Source organism: Scatophagus argus, chromosome 20, assembly GCF_020382885.2.
Source record: "Scatophagus argus isolate fScaArg1 chromosome 20, fScaArg1.pri, whole genome shotgun sequence".
NCBI classification, from domain to species: Eukaryota; Metazoa; Chordata; class Actinopteri; family Scatophagidae; genus Scatophagus; species Scatophagus argus.
Window position 1 is genome coordinate 8610186 of NC_058512.1, and position 22892 is coordinate 8633077.

At 41.4% G+C, this 22892-nt stretch overlaps 1 long non-coding RNA gene across 1 annotated transcript in view; it reads right to left on the bottom strand.

The window, feature by feature from the left end:
* LOC124051761 overlaps window positions 1-22892 on the bottom strand; it is a 50469-nt gene that overhangs the window by 5842 nt on the left and 21735 nt on the right. The window contains exon 3 of the long non-coding RNA XR_006841875.1: window positions 12794-13014. This is a non-coding gene — a long non-coding RNA (uncharacterized LOC124051761). The remainder of the gene's footprint in view (window positions 1-12793; window positions 13015-22892) is intronic.

The window sequence follows — 22892 nt, forward strand, 5'->3', positions numbered from 1 at the left end:
AGGATGAATAAATAATGTTGCGACCTTGCTTTAGTTGCATTGTATAACTCAAGTTATAATGTGATTTATGTAATTTTTTACTTGAATTATTTGATATTTTGCAAAAAAGTGAAGTGCACCCAGAATGAACTGACCTTTACCATCTATGGATATTCCCACGGATTTTCTTGCAACATCAGCTCCAGCAGTTTCACTGGAGTGTTATTATTTTACATTAGATGGGGACTGGTGATCTCAGTTCACAAATATATTTAGAATATCTCCCCATACCAAGAGAGGTGCAGGATTATAGGTCGGAGGTGATGTGAACTATTTAATTTCCAATTAAATCTCAGTGTGGAAAAGTGATCTGCCATTGCTCAGCTTCTATTGACTGGGACTCGGCTACCACGGCTTTACGCGTAAAGAGATCAAGCCTCCACCTTAATACCCCTACCAGCCACAGCCACTGGACTCCAGCCACCCTGGGCTCCCTGGCTGTACCCCAAGGGAAACACTATATAAATGTCAATGTACTGAGAAACTGCTACTGAAGGAGTTGCAGCCATCGCAAACATGGAGCACATGCAGTTCTACCAGAGCTTTCTTTCCTCTCTGTCACTCTAGTGGTGGTTCCAGGAAATGCAGCAATGATTTAGGGTAAGATCTTCTTACACAGCAAAAGGCCTGAGCTTCTGTGATGTGTAACTGAAACTCTGTTGGGTAGGCAAAATGTGCACACCCAATCTCTGCTTGGTGTGCACGTACCCATGCACTTTTAGGGGAATCTTTCCAGAGGGTGCGACAGTATGTGAGGAAATTTCAAATTGAATACTATGTTGTATATACTGTTCAGGTATCTACAACTCATGCTCCATTAACATTTGTGGCAATAAGCATGGCAATGTTCCCAATATGCATGTCAATGTTTCTCTCTCTAATCAAATAGAAAGCCTGTGAAGTAAATATCTATTTTCTTACAGCCTGGCTGTTTACAACATGGGGGAGCGGCTATATAAACAGTGTGTGGCAAATGAGGAATTTCTTTTAACGTATCGGACTGGCCAGCATATGCTAGATATAGGAAACCCATAGCGTCAGTGGTTCCATATCGGCTGCAGAGGTCAAAGGCTAGGGAAGGTCAAAGGTGTCATCCTCCTTTCTCATCATGAAGTGCATTAACATCTTCTCCTTGTCCCGACTTATCCAGATGGCTGACCAGGCCACAGGACAGATGCCCCATTTTCAAATATGTCATGGGTCCAAAACGCACCATCGAGAATAAATATGGCTCCATCTTTAGGACATCATATTTCAAAGGAATATGGATATGGATACGGGTGGATATAGGCTGCATAAGCCCAGGCTGTGTTAAGCATGCCTTAATTGATCCTCGGTCCCACAGCAACAGCTTGCTCTCTTCAGTTTGTGTTTTAACTATTAAATCTTTCATTTATTTAAAGCAGGAGAAAAAAGAGGAAGGAAAGAAAGTGTGAAATTATAGACAGCATGTCAGAAATGACAAGCCAATAGATGTTATGGACCTGGAGAGCAGGTCAGACATCTACATCAAACTGACGTAGATATCAGAAAAATGAGACTTGTTGAGCAGTTTTATTTTAACTCATTTAAAAGAGTAGTCTAAACTCTCCTGAACTTCAAGATCATCACATAGTGAGCAAATGTTTTCGACTGTTGAATGCAGTACACTAATTAGGCCAGGTTGTTGGTGTTGGCAGTAGACCATGATCCATGTTTGGAAAGAGGCAGGAAACTCAGCAGCAGGAAGTGACCTCATTTGTGTGCCTAAGTAATCAAATCACAGGGTGTGATTTACACTGCATGTATGCCATTCTTTCCACTTTGCTAGTGTGTCAAGTGATAGTGAAACCCACACGATTGATTGACTGTTGTAGAAAATTTGACAAAAACCTGCAAGAAAAAAATATCCAACTATTCAAAAGTACATTTATCATCAAATCTCATTTAGCGTTCCTCTTCAACCAATCAGCACAGCACATGAACAGATGGCTCCACCTCTCAGAGCCTGTCATTTATTTTTACAGCACGAAAAGTCTTCCAGGCACGCTTACAGTCAAACGAATGGAGCCTCTCCAAGGCAAATAGACCGAGGCACCCTGCCGGGAGATTTGGGTTGGCCCTCATGCAGCTTTGCAGACATGCACACACATTTGTGTTTGCAGAGATCAACAGTAACTCATGCACACTTTCTCATACACACATCCAAACACACACAAACGTATACGGCACGCTACCCTGCCTGGAGACCTCTGAACCTGCTGCTCTCACTCAGCAGTACATAAATCAATGGGCTCTCAGCGGCACTGCTGGCCCTCAGTGCCATGCTGAACTTGACTCCACGGGAATAAAAGTCCGTAACTGGATACAAAAACTAATCCAGGCCAGAGACAATTGCTGGCATACGGAGGCCCTTGAGGTGCTGATACCCCCCTCTGACGATACGCCATCTCTGTCATGAGACCTTCTGACTTCTGGACTAAGGCAACATAGGCCTGCTAGGTGCTACTGGTCAGAGATCAGAAAGGCAGGCAGAATGAGTGAGGACATGGGAGAAAGGGGGTGATGAAGACATAACCTGTCAAGACGCTTTCATTCTTGGTCTTGCCATGCATTTCGCTGCTTAAATCTGATTGTCAGGTACGTGTATGTGTACGCACATACACACACACATTGCAAAGTTAGTACAAATTTGAGGTTATAGCTTGTGTATTTCTATTTAATACTACGTTATACTTCTCCCTCACTACATTTGAGAGGGAGATATTTTTGGCACACTGTATTTGATGACTATGATTATTAACTTCGACAATCAGGACTTCTAAAATAAGATCACCGTCTAAAATATGATTAGATATGATTTGGTATACTTTAAACTACCCAACAGTACATAAAGTTGTTAGATTTTGCTCCACCTCAACCGCCTACAACATGCTAATGCTTCTGTTATCATATTACAAAAATATACACTCTGCATAATAAGAACTTTTATTTATGTACACAGTATTTTTAGACTGTGGTACGTTTTCTAATCAGAATATGTGTTCCACAGCTGCATACATGTAACTCCTGTTGGGATGCATGGGATTAATGTTATGAGATGGTAATAACAGTTGGTTTCTGTAACAAGAAACACAAATAGTTGCTGCAACACATCACAAATTAGCATATACACCCAAAATATTCTCCATAAAAATATCAACCTCACTTCATCTCCGAGAATACAATGGACTGCTGGCAACATTGTTAGCAGTGCTTGTTCTGTTGAGATTTGGGAAAGCGTGTTTCTGGGCACTGGAATTCACTGTTAATCCCTCTGGAGGTGTCTTCTAATTTAGCAAATTATCGAAGAAAGAAAGTGTCAATTTGATAAACCCAATTGCTCACAATGATTGATGAAAGTTAGAGTAGGCAAGGAGTGGTGCCTTTGTTTCAGTCCTGGAGATTTATGAGGCTATACTGAAATACAAACCTTCAGTTGGACTTTTCTGTTTCCTTTTGTTGCCCTGTTAGTCCAGTTAAGCTATTGACAAGCCAGCACAACAAAGCCCTAACAACACCCTGCTGTAAATAATCCAGCAGCCTGTCCAGCAATGTGGCAAGCTCCCACACCACTCCCTATCTCCCTGACTGCGCTTCTGCAGCACGCTCTAAGCCTCCATCCCCGCCCGCGGACACCAGCTCCGGTAATACAGGAATGCCTCTGTGCTCTTCTGTCCTGATAGACTAGCCACTGTTTCACTCTGATAACATCAGGCACCAGGGCTTGCATAGCCACGGGGCTCCGAGATACACTTTTATGACTTGAGTATCTGGGACTGATATCTGTAGCCATCAGTTCAATACACCCTCATCACATACTTACACAGACACTCAGACACTCTCTGTCTGTCTGTCTCACAGATGACACACAAAGACATGTGTACATATGTCTATACACACACACACACACACACACACACACACACTCTCAGGAACGCCTACGAACATGCACATGTACACACAACCTCACTCTGACTATTTCCTCAATATTTTCCAAATTTTCTACGCAAACAGAGACACACACATACACGTACAACAGAACGTTTATATTCTGTGGAACGAATTTAATCCTCAGTCAACTTGTACTTCATTAGCCACAAACTGTGAAATGACCCTTAATTCTAACCACTTAAATCTAACCTCATAACTTACTTTACTCATCAATCTGACCTTAACTTTAAAGCCTAACAGTAATAGTTGACCAACTGCTAAAATTTAAACCTTGTAATCCAGAACCCAACACAAAGATAACTTTGTAAGAACCAAAAATAAATAAATAATCAGTGAATGGTTAAGAATAAACATCCATGCTTTCATTTTTGGGGATCTTCAGGAAAGAGTTATAAAAGTATGTTTATTTTTCTTTAGTATAAGTCAGTGCAGATGTTTAATTAAATCTATACATTTTTTGGACTCATCCTCAGTACTGGATAGTCTGTACCAGCCTTCATTTGAACTTTCAGCTTAGTATGGATGATGTTTAACAACCTCTCTCTTTACCGTTTCAGCCACATCTTACGTCAGTAGGATTTACTTGAGTGTTCAGGAGATGGTGAAAATAAGGTATTAACGGGATCTTTTTGAGATACATACTCTTTATTGATGTTACAGTCATGATGGGATTTCCAGATTCATAGTATGCAGGCATACACTTGTAAAAGTATCTGAAAAGGGGCCAGATATTTAAGTCAGGATCTAGACATTACATGATGGCTGGATTTGGCGTAAATGCACCGCATAAAACAGCTGCCATAAGGATATCTATGAAAAAAAAAAGCCAGAATTTTGAATACTTTCATCTTGTACACAATTCTGACATGTTTATTGCATGAATGTCATCTTTTAGACAGATAAAAGAACAAAAGACAACTCAAAATAAAAAGTTATCTGTCACAAAGTAAGCTTTCCTACAGCCATACTATTACATGCCTTGTAAAACTGATGAATCCAGTTAATAAAACGAAAAAAGTAGCTTCAACCACCACTCGCTGTAGAGTATGGAGACACCACAGAAACCCTTTACTCCTTTTTGACCCAAAGAAAAAAACGTGTGTGTGCCTTTTGATGGACAGCACCTCTTCAGTCTCGGTTTCACATTGATGGTCAGTCACACAAACAAAAAGAGGGATGAGATGAGTTTCTCAGGGGAGTGAGGATAATAAAATCAGGGTGTCTGTGTGTCCTGACCGGGGGCCATATTTGATGCTCTAACAAAATGAAGGTCTTTGGCGGCCCAGCCTGGCAGTCTTTTAGCTAAAGCAAGCAGATTTCTTTGAAGCCTGGCCACCTTGGCTGAAGAGCCATTACTCCCGAGTTTTCTTTACATTAACCATGCTACAGCAGCACAAGTGCATTACAGGCTGCCGCCCCAGCAGGGCCCAATTGTACTCCCGCTTGTTAAATATTACCCCAACAGAGCTTTTGATTTTATTGTCATTTTTTTCTCCCCATACCGTTTATCCTCCTCCCTTCCCCCGATCAGATTAGGATCGATTGCTGCATGGCAAAGCTGGCCCAGACATGAGGACCAGAACAACGCTACAGCGTGATTGTCCTCTTCAGGCCCCGCCTTGGAGACTATTCAGGCGACTAAATAGAATGATTTGCCCTTAGATGTCAAATTTCCTCCGAGACAAGGATGTCAATACCAATTAGATTGTCTGCAGTTGCCTTAGTTACGCCAGCCTGCCCCACACCACCACCCAACCTCTTCTCCTCTAAAGATACACTCGCTCTCTTTTAACATCTCACTCACATCTCTCTTTTTTGTAGGCAGAGTGGTGGTCTCGGCACCAAGCCTTTAGCCTCAAATCAGTTTTATGGCTGGTGCTGTGCAGACATTAGGCTAACTCCATTAGCCTCTCTGAAGGAGATGGCCTGAGGGGATACTGAGGGGCCAAGATGTGACTGGTGTGTGTGTGCATGCATGCTTGTGTGCATGTGTATGGTCAAAGGGTAAAGGGGTAACATTGTCTTACAGAGTCTTTTGGCATCTCTTTAAAGGTCACTGTCTGCTGGTCTGAGGAGGCAAAAGCTCACTGAAGCAAGAACATAAACAAGAAAGAGAAGTGGGCAGAAAATGGATTAATGAACAAATGTAATTAGGAGAAAGGGAGGATGGAGAGAGTGGGAGAGAGGACTCTGTCTCCACTTAGTATCGTGGCTCCTGCAGGCGCTTAAGTGCTAACATGACAAACAGATGTGGCCATGGCTGGCCAGACATCGAGCTGCACAGCGACACACGCAAGTGTACAAAAACACCTACACATACACAAATACTTTTTCGATGTCTCTTTCTCAGCTGCCTAGAAACTGAGTAAAAAATACACTTAGAGACAGATATGAAAAAAATGTGATTTATGACAAAAAAAAAGGTCAATGGAGGACAGATGGATGAGCACGCTTGGCAAAAATTTGAAAATTTCAAAATGAACAGGTCAGCCATGTGTGTAAGAAGTTCAGCAGCAGAGAAAAAGTTGATCAACTGCCACAACTTTTCCAGTATCTACAGTACAAAACACACATTCTTATGGACCATTAGGCATAATTATGGATATTTTTTTGGAATGTAAAAGGTTGCCCAACCACGCAGCTTGTTTTCTCTTTTAGAAAAAAAAAAGGGGTGAATTTACACATTTAGGGTCCCACCTCTGTAAGCTTTAACTAACAGAGGTAACCGATCTGTCAAGTTTTCAAGGTACAAGAGAACGTTCATAAACCCTTCAAAAGTCAGTCACGAAGAGATTCAGAAACAGACGTTTAACTCTACAGCAGAAGCTATGACCTTACATGTTTTCAGCCTTTGATCTGCCTCGTCTGTCCGACTATAAAAGCTCTGTGTTCTTTACTCCGCTGTCCAGCAGTTAAAGCTCAAGTATCTCTGAAGTCAACTTGTCTAAATTTAAGCATTAAATCTCCTTTGGTGTCTCCTAGAGGTGTTGATGAACTCCTGATATTTTTGCTTCAACGGACATTCATCCAGACATTCTCGTTCCTGGATCTCGGACCAGTTGTTACGTTTAAGATTTGTGTTAAAAGGCCGCCTTGATTGCCTGATATTATCTGATTAATGTGTGTGTAACTTCCTTCTGTTTAGTTTACACTGTTATTGCCACAGGAATATGAAACCTTATACTGCAGGTTTCAATTAGCATCTGCAGTCACCATTAACTACTGCAATTGGCTGAATCAATACCTTCCCAGAAAGCATCCAAATCAGCACGAGATAAAGTAATCAGTTCTGTTTCCAGGTCTGTTTTCAGTTCCCATGAAATCAAGAGGGCCTTTCTGAGAATATACAACAGGATCATAAGCGTACAATAATTTAAGTACGATTAGAGGGTTTCAGGCTACACTCAACTTGAATCATTAATTGAAATGTTTGAAATGACCTACGATAACACACACCCGTTTGGTCAGTGTTTTTGCACATTCTTATCCTCTTAATTCATGCGAAATGCACACACTGGCAAGCTAATGTGAGTCAGTCAGGGTTGCAAATCTCCTTCTTTCAATAACTTTTCTCTTCCTCTTTTCTGAGGGCACACACAGTCAGTTCAGAAGTGAGGAATGGAAACAAGACTTGCATTCTGAAGTTGGTTTAACCTTGCAATGACACCTATTGCAGATGCTTTGAAATGGTTCAGAGGAATCGTTTCCGCATGGTGGGATCTGCAATTAGGCGGCACATCTGCACCAGCAGCGGCAACCCAGCATACCCTCAACCTCCAAATCTAGTAAGCTCAGAGCTTGGTGTTGGTTGGCAGCCAACACAAACAGTTCCCACTGCATAACTGTGAATAATGTTATGAGATGAATTTCAACTGGGCAATTAGATGGATTTCAACTGTGAATATTTCAAGAGCGCCACTGCATTCAACTTACCAATCAATACGACGGCAGCAAGAGAGAGACACAGAAACAAGTCGCACAACGGGAGGAGCAAGGAGCTGAGAGAAGCGACGAGACAGAGAAGGATAAACAGAGAGAACGATGAAAGAAGGGGAGGAGAGATCGTGACAGCCATGAGACAGAAATTTACAACCAGATCATCAATTAACCACTCCAATCACAATGGATCAAGCCATTAAATGTGCATTTCTTTTAAAGGACCTCCCGACTGACAACGACTGCAGATCATGAGCTTGTATTGATGGCTGCTGGAACACTGTGCAGTCCCAAAGTCTGAGAAGTTCACTGTTTGTCAGTTAATTCGGCACATGCGGTCAGGAACAAAACAAATGTCTGCCCTCTCAACTTACATACGTCTCATTAAATGCAATCCAGTTATTTCAGGCTACAAGACTAATGTCTTGTGCTCTCAAGTTGGCATGTTTACCTTGCTCTCGTTTTTCTTGTGCTGAATAAGCACAGAATGTGACCATTAAATATATTGCTGATGGAGAGACAAGGGGAGGGAAACATCAATATTAAAGTGACCTGGAGTTACTGCTGGCTGTGGTATGTGATAGGTTTCCCTGGGTGACGTCATCTTCAGGTTAGATAAAGAATATTTACAGTTAAGTTTAATTTATGATTGTAAGCATGTGATTAAAGAATGTTTCTGTGACTTAACATTTACTTGAATATCCATTAATGCTCAAACGCTGTCGCTGTAATTTTTCAACACAAGTTTATCTAAAACTATTGGGTGGAAAATAAAACAGATATTCACTTCTCCATGATTATCACAATTAGCCTCAGTGTTATTTAAAAAAAAAAGTGAAACAAAAGGACTTTAGGATATGGTATACTCCATAAAATCCTACTTTCAGCACCTCTGAAATTAGACCTAAAGTCCCCCCAGAGGGGCAATTAGACGATAAATCCCCACCATTGACCAGTTTCTGCCCTCTGCTTGCTTATGACTGATGTCCCAACCTCTTTGAAGTCCCTCGCCACAACAACACAAGCACCACTTCCTCTCCTCTAGAAAGACAGAATGTGAGTTGCCCCATTTAGGACAACCAGAAAAGAGCAGGAGAAGGTTTAAGGGAGGAAAGGGGACCAACAACATTCAAAATAAGCCAGATGTTTGCATCCCATGTTAACATGTGGAGACATGCGCTTGCCGTGGGCCTGCATTAATGAAGGTAGAGATCCATCTGGGGGGGCTGATAGGCTAAGGGATGCAGTGTGATCAGTAGTGGCACATACACACACACACACACTCACCCGGTCACATGTGCTAGCAATAAGTTAGCCTCGCTGCCACTTTGTTGAGACAAACAGATGGAACTGGGCTGAGGCTCTGTTGCTGAGACAGGAGCGTTTTCCATTTCAGAAACAGAAGGAAACAAAAAGAAAGAGTCTGAGAAAAGAATTGTGCTCAACTGAATTGCTGCTGTTGAAGGTACTTTTGCTAATTCTTTCAGCAACAGAGGGCTTTTCTTTTGCATGCTGGCAACAGATATTTAACTAACTTATTTCAGGTTCTTTCAAAAATGCTGGTGAGGTGACATAGAGATTATTATATATCATTATATTTTAGATCATGTTTGAGATAACTTTTTCAGAAAATATATACTGTATTGTTTCCCTGTTGCTTTAAGGACTTTTTTTTCTGGTCATTGATACCTACAGGCAACAAACAAAAAAAAAAAAAAGGATAACGTGAATTAACCTCTTAAACTCTACTAATTAGAGCTCTAAAGTACTTAGTGGCGTTGTATAATTAATTTTCTCATTCCAGTGGCAAAATTAAAACCTCTTTTGGTAATATAGCCTATACATATTTAATACGGTAGAATAATACCAAGAAGTGCAAGAATTTTTTAAAAACTGTACAGTAGTTAACTCATCCTAATATGATTCAAACATTTCATGGTTACTGCAGTGCTCACAATTTAAAGCCGATCTTTTTGTCTGGTGGAGTACGACAATGATGGGTACTTCCAGGTTAATATTTAACCTACCTAGACAGCGTTAAAAAGGGCCGCCTATTAAATCATAATGCTGTTTCTATGGACATATGCCAATTTAAAATTCATTAGGCTATTTGATCAAAAAAGTGTGCTATCCCAGCAAAGAAAGTGCTCCACAGCCAAAAGAAAGCGTTTGTACCGTGTCAGACTCAGTCCAATGCTGTTTTGATTTTTAGCATGCAGTTAATAATCAGTCCTGTTTTATCACTTCATATTCATATTCACTTCCACTGCTGTTACTTTGGCTGTAAAAGTTTGCGAGTTTGGCTGGATGCTTTGATTAGCAGTTCGTTTCACAGACATTACAGAGTAATTAAGTATCAGTATACACATTGTACACATTGTAGTGTGACTCACAACTTCATCGTGACAGTATCGCTCCTGGGCATTCAGCAAAGCATGCACAACATATGTCAAAGCATTTTGAACTGAAAAGTGAATGATGTCAACAGTGAAGAAATAACTGTTTGCAGATATTAGCATTTCAAAAAGACAGAAACTGCACAACATGTGAAGGAGCGAAGAGAGAGAGAGAGAGAGAGTGAGAGAGTGAATGGAAATGCGAAGACTGCATGGAATGTTTTTGGGTGAACTGTAAATGAACCCCGAAAACTCCATCTCCACCTGACAAAATCTGTTCTTTGCCCTGACACACAACCACAAAGAGCCTGAAGTCAGCATGCAAGACCGGCATGTCAAGATCACACTTTAAAAAGAAAATATTTCCATCCCAGGGGAGGCAGCAGACAATTCAGAAAATTCTCATGCTAAATAATGTATCATCCCGCTTTCTATAATTGTTTTGGGAATATCTGCAACCAGGGTACCTGAAACACAACACACTGAGGTCTCATAAGAAAAGTGTTGACAATCTGAGATTACTGTGGAAAATAACAAGATTAAAAATATCACGCAAGAACAAAGTACAAATACAAGATGACTCTTTTGGGATATTCCTCACAATTACATGTTTTCCCCTCCTTTCTTATTTTGAACTTAATGACGCAGACACACACAGCTAAGAAAAACCAATAATTGTAACATTTCTTGATGGTGTAAAATTTGAAATTTAACACCTAGTTGTAGTGTGACCACATCATTGGCTTTCTGATTCCTCCTCGGATGTCATCAGTGACACACATGGCATTAAACCTGTGATCGCAGTTGCATGGTTAGAATTGTATTTAAGCAGGCAAATGTAGTGTTTGTTTTCCTATGTGCTCAGTCCAGTGAGAGTGTGTTGAGTGCTGTGATTGGTGTGTTTTTTGTCTGTGTGTACATGTTCGGAGACACTCCCTCTCCTAAGCTGGGCAGTCTGTCTACCTCCTTCATTCAGTCACTCACTTTCCCTCACTCGCTCTTTTCTTTCCCTTTTCACTTCCTCTCTTAATGTCAACTTGTTTCCTCCTCCTCCTTTCTTCTCCCTCTCTCCTCCCACAAGGGCTGTGTGCATTCCTGCCAGGAGGGGCGGAGGTGTCTGTGATCCTGGCTCGATAAGGACCAGGCCTCCCCTCCATGCTACCCTCCCTCGTGTTCACCCTCACCCCCTCCCTGGGAAAATGGGTGCACCCTCCTCCCTGGCAGGGCACCGGCTCCCCTTTGAGTGTGCTGCCAGCCGTGGCAGCAGAGACTTAACATGATTTGTTTGTCTGCTGCTGCGTGTTTGCACCAAACCCTAGCGCCATCCCCCATTACTCCTGTCGGAGATCCAGAGGTCTGGTTAGCTGGTACGGATCTGGAGTGAGGCTCCTGGAGGCGGAGGGTGGAGGGTTAAAGGGGTGTTAAAGAGGGTGAGGTAGGGGAGGTGGGGGATGTAGGCAGAGATCAGGGTTAAAAAGAGTTTGGAATATGATCCATGGGCTGGAAACATCAAATACTTCTGGAGAATAAGTGGCTGCAAAGGACCGCACTCAGCATAAATGAGATAACAGGAAAACACGCACACACGCAACTATTTCATTAATCACTCATTCTACATTCTACGTAAAGATTGAAGGCTTTCCCATTCTTCCTTTTTTTTTCTAGTGTTTTGTAATTGGCTCACTTCCTGGTGCAGTGGCGGACAGCAGGCACGGCAGCGGCTGCCCAGTCGGCCCATTGATCTTTCATCAGCCCATAGAGTTAAAGCTGAAGGCATGAGGGAGAGGCTAGAGAGGCAGCCCCTCTTTTTATGGCAGCCCGCTGGAGCCTGCCTAGGATTGTTCCCTGTTTCCTCAGATTGTTTTTCATTTAGTCAGGGTGCAGTGCTGTGCCGCTCTGAGGAGGTGAGGTGAAGTGTCGCAGACATTTAGAGGAGCACGTAACAGCTACAGTCTGGGTAGGTGGATACAATGGTACAGCAGGCCTTGTTTGCTGATAACAATTTACTTTCTGTGTGTGTGTTTGTATTTTTGGCTGTGTATGACTGTATGGGGTGTGTGACCTCTCTATGGTATATTCCTCCTGGTTGCAAAGCATAGATTAAAAGCTCTATAGGTCTATGGTTAGGAAGGATGTTGGTGGCAGTTGATGTCCATTCAAATAGGAGTTTCATAGCATGCAATAAACTAAAGTCAAGTATAGTCGTCATTTTGTGTTTTTGAGTTGAAAGTATATTGAAGAAATCAGCTACTTCTTGCCTAAAAGATTGGCAATGAACTCAGATGCCAAACTGCGGCACCACTAATTTAGTGGAAGATGCATTTGACTGGTACACTTGATAATATTTCTCCATGGACACCCAGACTATTAATCAAAACCATTTTACATTAAGAAAAAGTAACAAGAGCTCTTAACGCAAATCAAATTTCACTTAAGGGACTAAATTTTACCTTCATCAATTTGCATGAAAGCCATGGTAGTGGTCAAGACATCCATGTGATATCCAATCAGAGGGTCTAATCAGTATGTGGGTGTGGTCCATTGTATCCCCAACAGTATTCCATTGATCCGAGCTCCAACGCTGAGCTGCAGCACTCGTACAGGCCCTGAACTTGGTCATCTAACTGATACGTGATATTACGATCCTTCTTAGATGCAGCTCCATAGGGATCTGGTCAGAGAGAGAGAGGGAGAGAGAGAGAAAGAGAGAGGGAGAGAAACAGACTTCAGATCTGCAGATCAATTTTCACTGGACTTTGAATATTTCATGTAAGGAGTCTTACAGCAGACACACAGATGGGCTGAATAACTGGCCAGCAACCATGTCCAGTCACACAGATACATTTGATTACGCATGTCTACAAATACACACACACACTGATCGGATTGGAGATTTGTTCTTATTTGTACAAATATAAATGTCATGTTTTCCATCTGAAATGAACGCAGCAAAAGGAGTTGAGCACATTGGCTCAGCCAGGATGCACAGAGAGTGATGCACCCCATACCGAACAAAAAAAAAAAAAAAAAAAAAAAAAACTGACCCTGATCATAACTGAAATATCAAAACAATGATATGTAAATCTGGAAAACAGCGGTAACTGAGGTAACTTGTATTGTATGACAAGAACAATTCCATGATGAGATGTTGCACAGACGCACACTCGCATGGCCATTTCACCCAAAGGGCCGGGTTAGTGCTATCGTGTCTGGATCGTGTTTCGAGTCTCAGTGAACATGTGGTCAGTTTAAGGCTGCAAACCCGACTCAGCCCTGGTCCTAGAAATGAGCACGCAGACATGTTCGAAAAGCTTGTTTCAACGCACAGTGAACGTACTGTACACTTGTGTTCATGAATGAAATTATTTGTTCATTTGTATGTTTTACGATCATTCCATTGAGTGTGTCCTTTGTCATTTAATTCCCACTAAATGGTGCAAGATCACAAAATTTAGGGACAGAAATGTCATAATTCTAAAAGACAAACCTAAATTATGTCCTGTGTAAAATGGACAGTAAATCTATCCAGAGTATCAGCAGCAACGATGCAACGGGACGACTCGTTCTTGCAGCAATAACCCACACCTGACCCCTAAACCTTCACCCACAGAAAGGATGTAGTTTCACTGCCTGTCTTCAAATACTTTCCTCTTGGAAAGACATCAGTGAAACCAGAGATTGTCAGGCCTTGTATTTGTTTATTAAGTATGCTCCTGGACTGGCTTGCTCCCAAGATAGCTGTAACTGAGAGATTTGTTCATGTAGGCATTAGGGCTGGCTATCAGTGGTGAATTATTTATTGAAAAAAATCTACCCTTCCTTGACGGTTGAGAGAATATGTAGGGCTGCTCACTGACTCTGCTATATATTAGAGGAATGATGAAAACATGGTTAAGCTGTATATACTAACAATGAGTTTAAAGGGGGGGAAAAAAATGGACAAAATCCCAGTTTCTGGAAAATAATCCCCCAAAATATTAATGGTGGAGTTGCGGTTATAGAAATACACTGACATGACAGTATTTCTGCCAGTACATCAGTGGGTCAATATTTGAAGGTTTAATGCAAATAATCAGATTTAACACATCTTAATAACTAATATGCATGTTTATGTATAAGCATTAAACAATAAAACATTCAAAACAATCATTATGACACGACTATTCGAAAGCTCTCGTTGTGTGTTTTATTTAAAAATGCTATCTTTCAGAATAAATATAACATTATTATATTTCCCGCTGATGGGGATGTCAGGGACTGTGCAGGGAAGCGGCAGTGGTTGCCACGCATGCACTTTAAGACCTCCTCTAACCCTTTTTTTTTGGGAAATCATAAAATGCAAGAAAAAAAAAAGTCACACAAAATTGTACAAAATGGAAATTCAGTTACCATGGATATCTCTACTGCCAGATTTAAATCACAAATGATTTGTCCAAATCAGAATAAATCACATTTGGTCATTTTCTCTGCCTGCTTTATTATGTTAGTTTTCGCAGTCTGTGGCAGTGAAAGAAAGAGAGACAGGCTGAGGGGCCTGGCTATTGTCATTCAATAGCCAAACCATTTTGGAAATCACCGCTCTCGATTTGTTCCCGTTGCCTCCCTCTGTGTATTCCCTTATGGCTGCACTAGATGGAAGGCTTCCTTTTATGATTTCTATTTTACAGTGAAATACAAGATGGGATCTCTCAGAATATAGCTAGAAATGTCAATCTATTGGTTTTAAAGCTAAAAGCTGCTCCATTACCAGAAGGGACTAATAATTGTGATGTATGCTTGCCCACTCAGCAAATAATCAATCATGCTTATTCAGAGTGTTTAAACTTGGATCTTGCTGAAGATATAATGAAAAATCACGACAAAACATTGTTCTGCACCACTGGGCACCTTTTATGCCAATATTGTTTAAGATTCAGTTGGTATTTTGTGGGATATATTGCTGATCATGGGGGCTTTTGCAAGCTCCACACCACATTTGAATAAAATCAGACTGGCCCCGTGACCCAGGCTCATCTAAACACTCTCACACAAAGAGACGCTGAAAGGGGGGTGTCTTGTCTTGGCCCATATTTCAAGAATAAAGTATTAGAGAAACTCAGCAGAGTCAGCATCCTCACGGGGGAAAAAACAGGGGAAAAAACAGTAAAATTTCAGAGAAAAAGACTGCAGTGCATAGCAGCTGAACAGAGAAGCAGGACAAGACAACTGAACAGACCAGAAAACTCTGTTCTAAAAGCCAAGCTATTCATGGAGAAGCCAATTATGTGGATGCTGACAACCTGATGACTTGAGTGATTGCAGTTTTAGAGAACTTGCACGTTAAGACTTTAACTTGCAGAAATCAAGCAGAATCTGAACGCTGTGTCTCACACCGAGGAGGGTTATTCTCATCAGTGTGAATATCGCTAGCTGGACGCTCAGCCTGTTCCAAACAAAGTGGCCACTGAGGAAACATGCCAGTGCCTGCGAGTGTGCATGTGTCTCGGTGTGTGTGTGTGTGTGTGTGTGTGTGTGTGTGTGTGTGTGTGTGTGTGTGTGTGTGAGAGAGAGAGAGAGAGAGAGAGAGAGAGAGAGAGAGAGAGAGGATGAAAAAAAACAAATGTGTGCGTGACTTGGAGAGGAAAACAGGTTGATATTTTTATTGTTATATGTTAAATGTATCAAACAGTCTGTCGCCTTCACCAAATTTGCTGAAATATGAATTTAAAAGTATGTGGCCTATATCTGCTGAGTATTTTTCCCCCCACAGTTCAATCAAACCGGTGACTACTTTGGTGATATTTTGACTTTGAATAGGCTATTGTACACAAAGAGGAACCTGTTGAAACACTACCCTCAATAATTGTCACCTGCATGTGAACTACCATCGGGTGATGTCTCTCCGCTGATCATATTTAGCAGTAAGTACAGACGTGTCAACCTTGTAAGATTGTGCCTAAAAGCGCTGTGGAGAATGCTGAAGAACAGGACTGAAAAATCGAGCTCTCTGTACTGATTGCCATGAAGTAATGTCCTAATGATGACACTGCTTGCGCTTTGGGGTGATGAATTGATTTCACCAAGTTGAGATTTTTGGGAGCAGACTTGTACGTGCAACCCCACTTGGGGGAAATGAGACAAAGGAGCGTTTTAAGGCTACTTCAGCATGTTGTAACACACTTGCAGTCACTGAAGCAGAGCGTCTGATCACAGGACAACCCTCATCAGTTATGAGAAGGAAAGCTGTCTGCAGTATAGGTAAAACAGAGGTCAAAAGAAGTTTGGCCATGATTGTATAGGTTATTTGTGCAGAGACAACAAATTTATAGCTATCCAGTGACGCTTTCTAAATTATCACAGCTTAATGTACATACTTTAGATGAACATCTGCCTTCTGCTTAAACAAGCTTTCCAAGTTGTATGTTCAAAAGCTCTGGAAGGAAGTTTGTGGAGAAATGTGACTCTTCATCTGGTAACAAATGTCCCTCAACAGTCTCCAAAGAGTCTCCCAAAGCCGGAGCCATGACATCAAACGCTTGTCAGTAAGTGTCCAGAGAAGTGTGTGTAAATGGCTACAAAAAAAAAAAACGTGTGCGTGTGAGGGGGGGGTGACCAAGCAGAGCCGTGCTCGCTGCTGAAACGCATGACTGCAGAACGCGTCCTGCCTTTAGCGGAGTTTGTGCGCCAGGCGCCGAGGAGAATAATCTGTTTACAGTGTGCGCGTTGATGGTCATTTTTTATGATGTTGTTTAATCCACAGTGTATGAGAGACGGTGTGGGGCGGGGGGGGGGGCATGTCTAGCAGAGCTCCAGACAAACTGGCTCCAGTGGCCATCTCTGTAGGCGATCGGCTTCTCTATTTGAGCAGAGAGACAGGTGTAAATCTCTCCTGCGATCTTTACTCTGCACTCTGCGCGACACTCACCTGAAGGTAAATAAATGGTTTATGGCCAAGTAAATGAACCACCTCTCTGGTCTTGTGTGCTTGTGCGCAGGAAGAGAACACCCCGGGGGTAGCTGTCATTGTCGTGCGCAGAGCTGCACCGTGGAAAGACAGCGTGGACACACTAGATGTGAATGTTTAAAGTTTTGGGAATAAAACAATTACTTAGCCTAATATCATTTGTCAGTATCGGAAAAAATGTTAATAAGAGTAAATTGATTTGAGGTTATTGGTTTAGCGATTTATTTTGACGCACTTAAAAGCTATTTACAAGGTTTTCCTCAAATTAAAAAAAATAGATTGGAGTGTGCAGACGTTTAGCCCACGCAGATATAAAAAGTCAGTGTGTGTAAACTGTGATATAGCTTACAGTTCAAGTTATTAAGCAGTTCCGAGTGAATTTTAAGATTCAATTTTAAATTATTTTATGTAGCCCACTTGTGGAGTTGTTGGAGTGTGTTTGAACTCGCACGCAATTGTTGTAAATGGTTTTTGATACCAATAAGGTGATCTCAGTATTATAGGATCATATTGCCATACGGAACCCCAAGTGTGTGTGTGTGTGTGTGTGTGTGTGTGTATGTGTGTATGTGTGTGCATGCGTGTAGTGAAAGAGCAAAGAGGGATAGAGGGGGGCCATTATACCAAAGTTCTGCAAAGTAGGTCTGTGCCACTCTTGATTAGGGATTGTTCCCAAAAGATGGTTGCAGACATGAGATAATGAGGTCCTGTGATAACGCGGTTCTCCTTTAAGTTTTTCCCATGAATCGAGACTGTCGCCAGTCCACAAAACGACACTGTGCATCGGCACCGCGCTACTCACTTCTCATTTGTCGAGCACAAAAGCTGATCCACCCCAAATCCGCACTAACAAACCAGGGGCCGGGAGCAAAACATATAATGTTCAGTCGTATTCACTTCGCCACTAATTAACTAGAATCCCACCTTATTCTTAAATACAGTGACCAATTAAACAGCCATGTATGCCAAAGGTCTCCGGGGCCACAGCCGGTCGCCAGGAGCATTTGTGAAGGTCTGCGGCTTCACTATAGGCAATGGATCTTATTAGGTGGATGACCTCAGCGAGGAAAGGTTACAGACTTTTTCACTGCCCTCGGTTGGAAAACTAAGATGTTTTCTAATCGGATTTTAATTGGTTGGTTGGTGCCTGTGTCCTCTCGGTGTGTGCAATGAGGATGAATGTTTGTATTTCAGCACGGATCCACTTTTAAGAAAAAAGAGGAAAGCAAGAGAAATAGGCCGCTGGGGTCATACAGTCTTAAAGTATGCCTAGTGATCTGCTGGTTTATCTCAAGTTTTATATCAATATATGGTTTCACGTGCAGAGGTAGAATCAACAGGTGTTACAACATATGATATTACCCCCAGTACTCGCATATGCTCAAAATGCCTCCTTCCCTTCCAGTACAGTATTGAATAAAAATAGAAATAAAAAAAAAAAAATACTATGCTATTACCACAGGCAAGCAGTCACCACCATCCAAAATAGCAAATGTAATCATAATCAATTATTTAATTCTAGGATTATAGTGTGCATTTGTGTGTTTGGTTTGTTCAGGCAGTGTTATAATGTAATATGAGGCTACTTAGGCGATATCACAGAAAATGATTTTTCAAATTAGTTCGGGGGGGGGGGGACTTCCGGTGGATACTTTGTTTAAGTAGGTGCTTTGTTGAGTCAGTTTAAAAAGTTATAATAAAGCTAAATTAAGTCATGAGAGTGGCCATAACCACAAATGACCATCATTTCATCATTTACCCCAACAAACGCTGCACACTCACATTTTGCCTTACAGGCTACTTTTTGTAGCAGTTGACCAGATTCAGACTTTTCTGTGCATATACTGTCGAATCCTATAAGTTAAGCCAGCCAGGTTCAGTTTACGTTCAAATACTCCCCCTCATTACCCCAGAACGTCTTTATGTAAAACATCTGTAGGGACTTCAATAAATGAAAGCACAGCTCCCAACCGCATCCTACTTATTTTGATTTTCATGTGGTTTTAGTGTATTGTCTAACTTCGTAAATGCGGCCTGTCTCGTATTTCAAATGTCACAAGTCTCTGACGACTTGCAATTTGAACATGAAAAAGCAGGAAAGGCAAACAGTTAGTTAAAAGAGAGAGAGAGAGAGAGAAGAGAGAGAGAGGGGCAAAAAAGGTGGCCCAGGGACTGTCTAACCTGACTCACATTAAACTCATAATCGATGTAAAGAGACAAACGGGTTTTTTTAAAAAAAAAAAAAATCAGAGCTGGCGGATGGAGCTCAGTGCACACTATAAGATAACAAAATGTCAAACATAATAAACAAGTAGGCTAACTGATATGTACGCACAGAACGCTACAGCAGGCTTTCCACAGATCCCACACGGGCCAGCAGCACGTGTTCACGGCACTGTGCGCCAACAAGCCAGATAAACCTGTTGACGCACAACATCAGTGGCTATATTATACAGCGCAAAGCAAACAGACAGCCTAATCTGTCTGCAGTGTAAACATACAGGTATGTTTGAACATGATTTAAATGAGCGCAGTCCAAGAGAGTATCAGCAGAAACTATAGGGACGAAAATTCAAATGTTTATTTGCACACTAACAAAATAAAAAATATACTTAGATTTTTTTTTTCTCCCCAGCGTTTGACAAAAAACGTTTGCAAAAGAAAACAATCAGGAGACCAGGAATATAATTTGAAAGTATTATTATTATTATTTAATGTTCTTAATTTGGAAAAGAAACGTCATGTCAAAGAGGAAAAAAAAGAAGCAACTGCAAACAACTCAATGCAAGGCTGCGCACACAGACGAGCTCCACGCAAACCTTTACGAGACATTATGGTTTCAGCAGTTAATAGAGGCACCCATCCACTGCACAGAGAAGCATGTGGGAGATTCAATTGACCGCACTCAACTTTGCCGCGGCTTCAGCTTGCCGCATACACTTCAAATTGTTGTTCTCGCTACTGACAAAACCGTTAATTCACCCAGAAACGGGAGGTCAACTTTCAGCAGGAGCAGAAAAAAAATAGTAGCCTGCAACTTACAGGAACATTTGGTCAAACCACATAGGTTTGTGCACACAAAGAGCCCCAAGCTCTGTTAAAATATTCAGGGAAACATCATAAACGTTTCACACCTGTTGCTTTTATTTATCAGCGTGCTGGGGGGAGAAAAAAAAATCAAGAATTTCTCTAAAAGTGTCTGTAAACATCTCTTATGAAGAAGTGGAACAAAGACTTTGGAGGAGCCCATTTATGACAAATTAATTTTAAAAATGATTAAACTTTTAAAAGTGCACACAATGTAGGTTATTTGGTTTGCTGTGTTTAAAAGTTTAAAACTACATTTAGTTAAACATGCAATCAGGTTACAGCTTCTACACAGAAAGTAAAATTCCATTGATCTTTACTTTGAGGTCTCAAAATATTCTGAACTGACTTAAATCATCTTAATAAACTACATTACATGTTTTACCATTTCAATAAACAGTGACAAAATATGTTATAAACAAATGATTATGACACAAGTCTATGCTGTATTAAATCTTTAAGCTGCTGCTTCACTCAACCAGAGAACAACAAATACAAGAGGGATGAGGCACAGCAAAATCCACACTGAAAGGGGTGGAATATGGGCTCAGGCCTGCACACAGCACCTGTAGGGAGTGGCTCGAGAATCCTTTCTAAAATAACCCCGAAAACTGATCCAAGCAGGTCTGCAACAAGGTTGAACAGGTTAAAATGACAGACTCCCCGAGGCACAAATCCACGAAGACCTGGCTTACCTGCAGGGCAACTAACACCTATATGAGCTTATTTTGGGATAGGAGGGATACTGCTATTTATGTAGCATAACTGTGCAGTAAAATTCCTTAAGTTCATTTAAGAAGCCTGCTTGAAGCCATCTGTGAGCATAAGTATGATGCCCGAAACCGCCTTCTTTCCTATTGAATGTCTACCTTTGTACTTAGCGTGGATTGTACTTAGCGTTGGGATTGCACTTGATCCATTTACCTCAATCATCATCCTCAGTAACAGAATGTCTGATTGTGGGGCAGAAAGCCATAGCAGACTTGTATTCAACCATCTCGTCAGTGGAAATCAGCGCTGGTTTCTTTTACCCATGCCTTTCAGACTGCATGGCACTTGCTTTTCCGCCTATGGTTTTCCATTTCAAAGTCCTATGTCTCCATGTAAATACCAAAACACAGTAATCCAATCTGACCCCGTTGCAAATTTTCCAGAAACTATTGGGGGGTAGTTGGGTTGACATGAGCCACACACTTATCCCACTTAACCTCTAGAGAGAAGTCATCCTAACCCCGTAGCCCGGGACTCCCTTGGTGGAGGAATGCACTGCTTTATACCGCTTTCCTCTAATAGCACAGAGTCTTGATGTTGGATTCAACGGCAAAACCTTAGAACTTTGTGAGACTGTAAACTCAAAGCAGCACAAAGCTGATGCCAGTGCTGGGGAAGCTAAATGGACAGCAGAGCTCTATGTCACGGCACCTCCCTGCGGACTGCGTAGCGCAAACCCAAGATAGTTTTCGACCCCAAAAAGTCTCTAACCGATGCCTCTCAAGAACACGGTGGGAACTTATTTACACCGTGCTAACTTGATGACAAATAACCTGAGGATTATTCTGTTTCCCATTTGCTATTGTTTGCTTTGCAGCATGCAAAACTGGTTTCAGTAAGATTCCTAGTGCACGGAATATAAGAGGAAAGATGCTTAACTCCTATGTTGGCAAGTGGTGGCACGTATAGCAAGCTAAAAATTTGAGACACATGGTCCACATCTGAGGCGTACTTACCACAAGCATCTTGATCATACAGCTTGTAGCTGCAGAGGAAACCTGACTGCTGTTTATGGCGTTCAGCAGACTTATCCCTCGCAGTATGCTCTACAGGTGATGCATGCCACTGGACTGGTTTGCTCTAATAGCACTGCATACAATGTACATTTGAAAAGCAGCTGCTCAGTCTTTACTCTTCAGCAACAGGTGATAATGAGCATAGCTTGTTTTATGTGAATAGGAACCATAAAGAAAGCATTTAGTGGGCTTCTGGCCAGACAATGCAATGCAAACGTATTTATAAATATGACATAAGCTCCTGAGATTTCTCACTTAAAAGGCTTTTACAGAACACCTCAAGGCATGTAATCTTTATATTTTTTAATGTTTAGTTACAGGTCTAATCTGTTACATTGTGAATAGTAGGCAGCTTTAAAATATTTTATGAATATGCAACTGTGACATTGCTCTCCTTTTACTTGTTGCATGATGAACAAATCAGATGGTTCTTTAAACTTTTAGTCAGGTCTTTTCTGTTCTTTAAGGTCAAGGGGTTTAAGCAATCAGTACGGCCTTATGTAGATAATGGATCAAACCTAAATGGGCCATGTTTCACCTTTCAATTGCCTGTTCCTGAACTTTGTGGTAATAACTTAAAAGTTATGAGCCTGAGTCACTGTTGATGAACAACCTCCACTACAGGGAGCAAATGTCTTCCTACCACATGACCATTTTCCTTGTCAATCTGTTGTCAATGCGCTGCCATCAATAAGCACATCCCCTAATTAACTGAAATTGTTTTTGATCAAT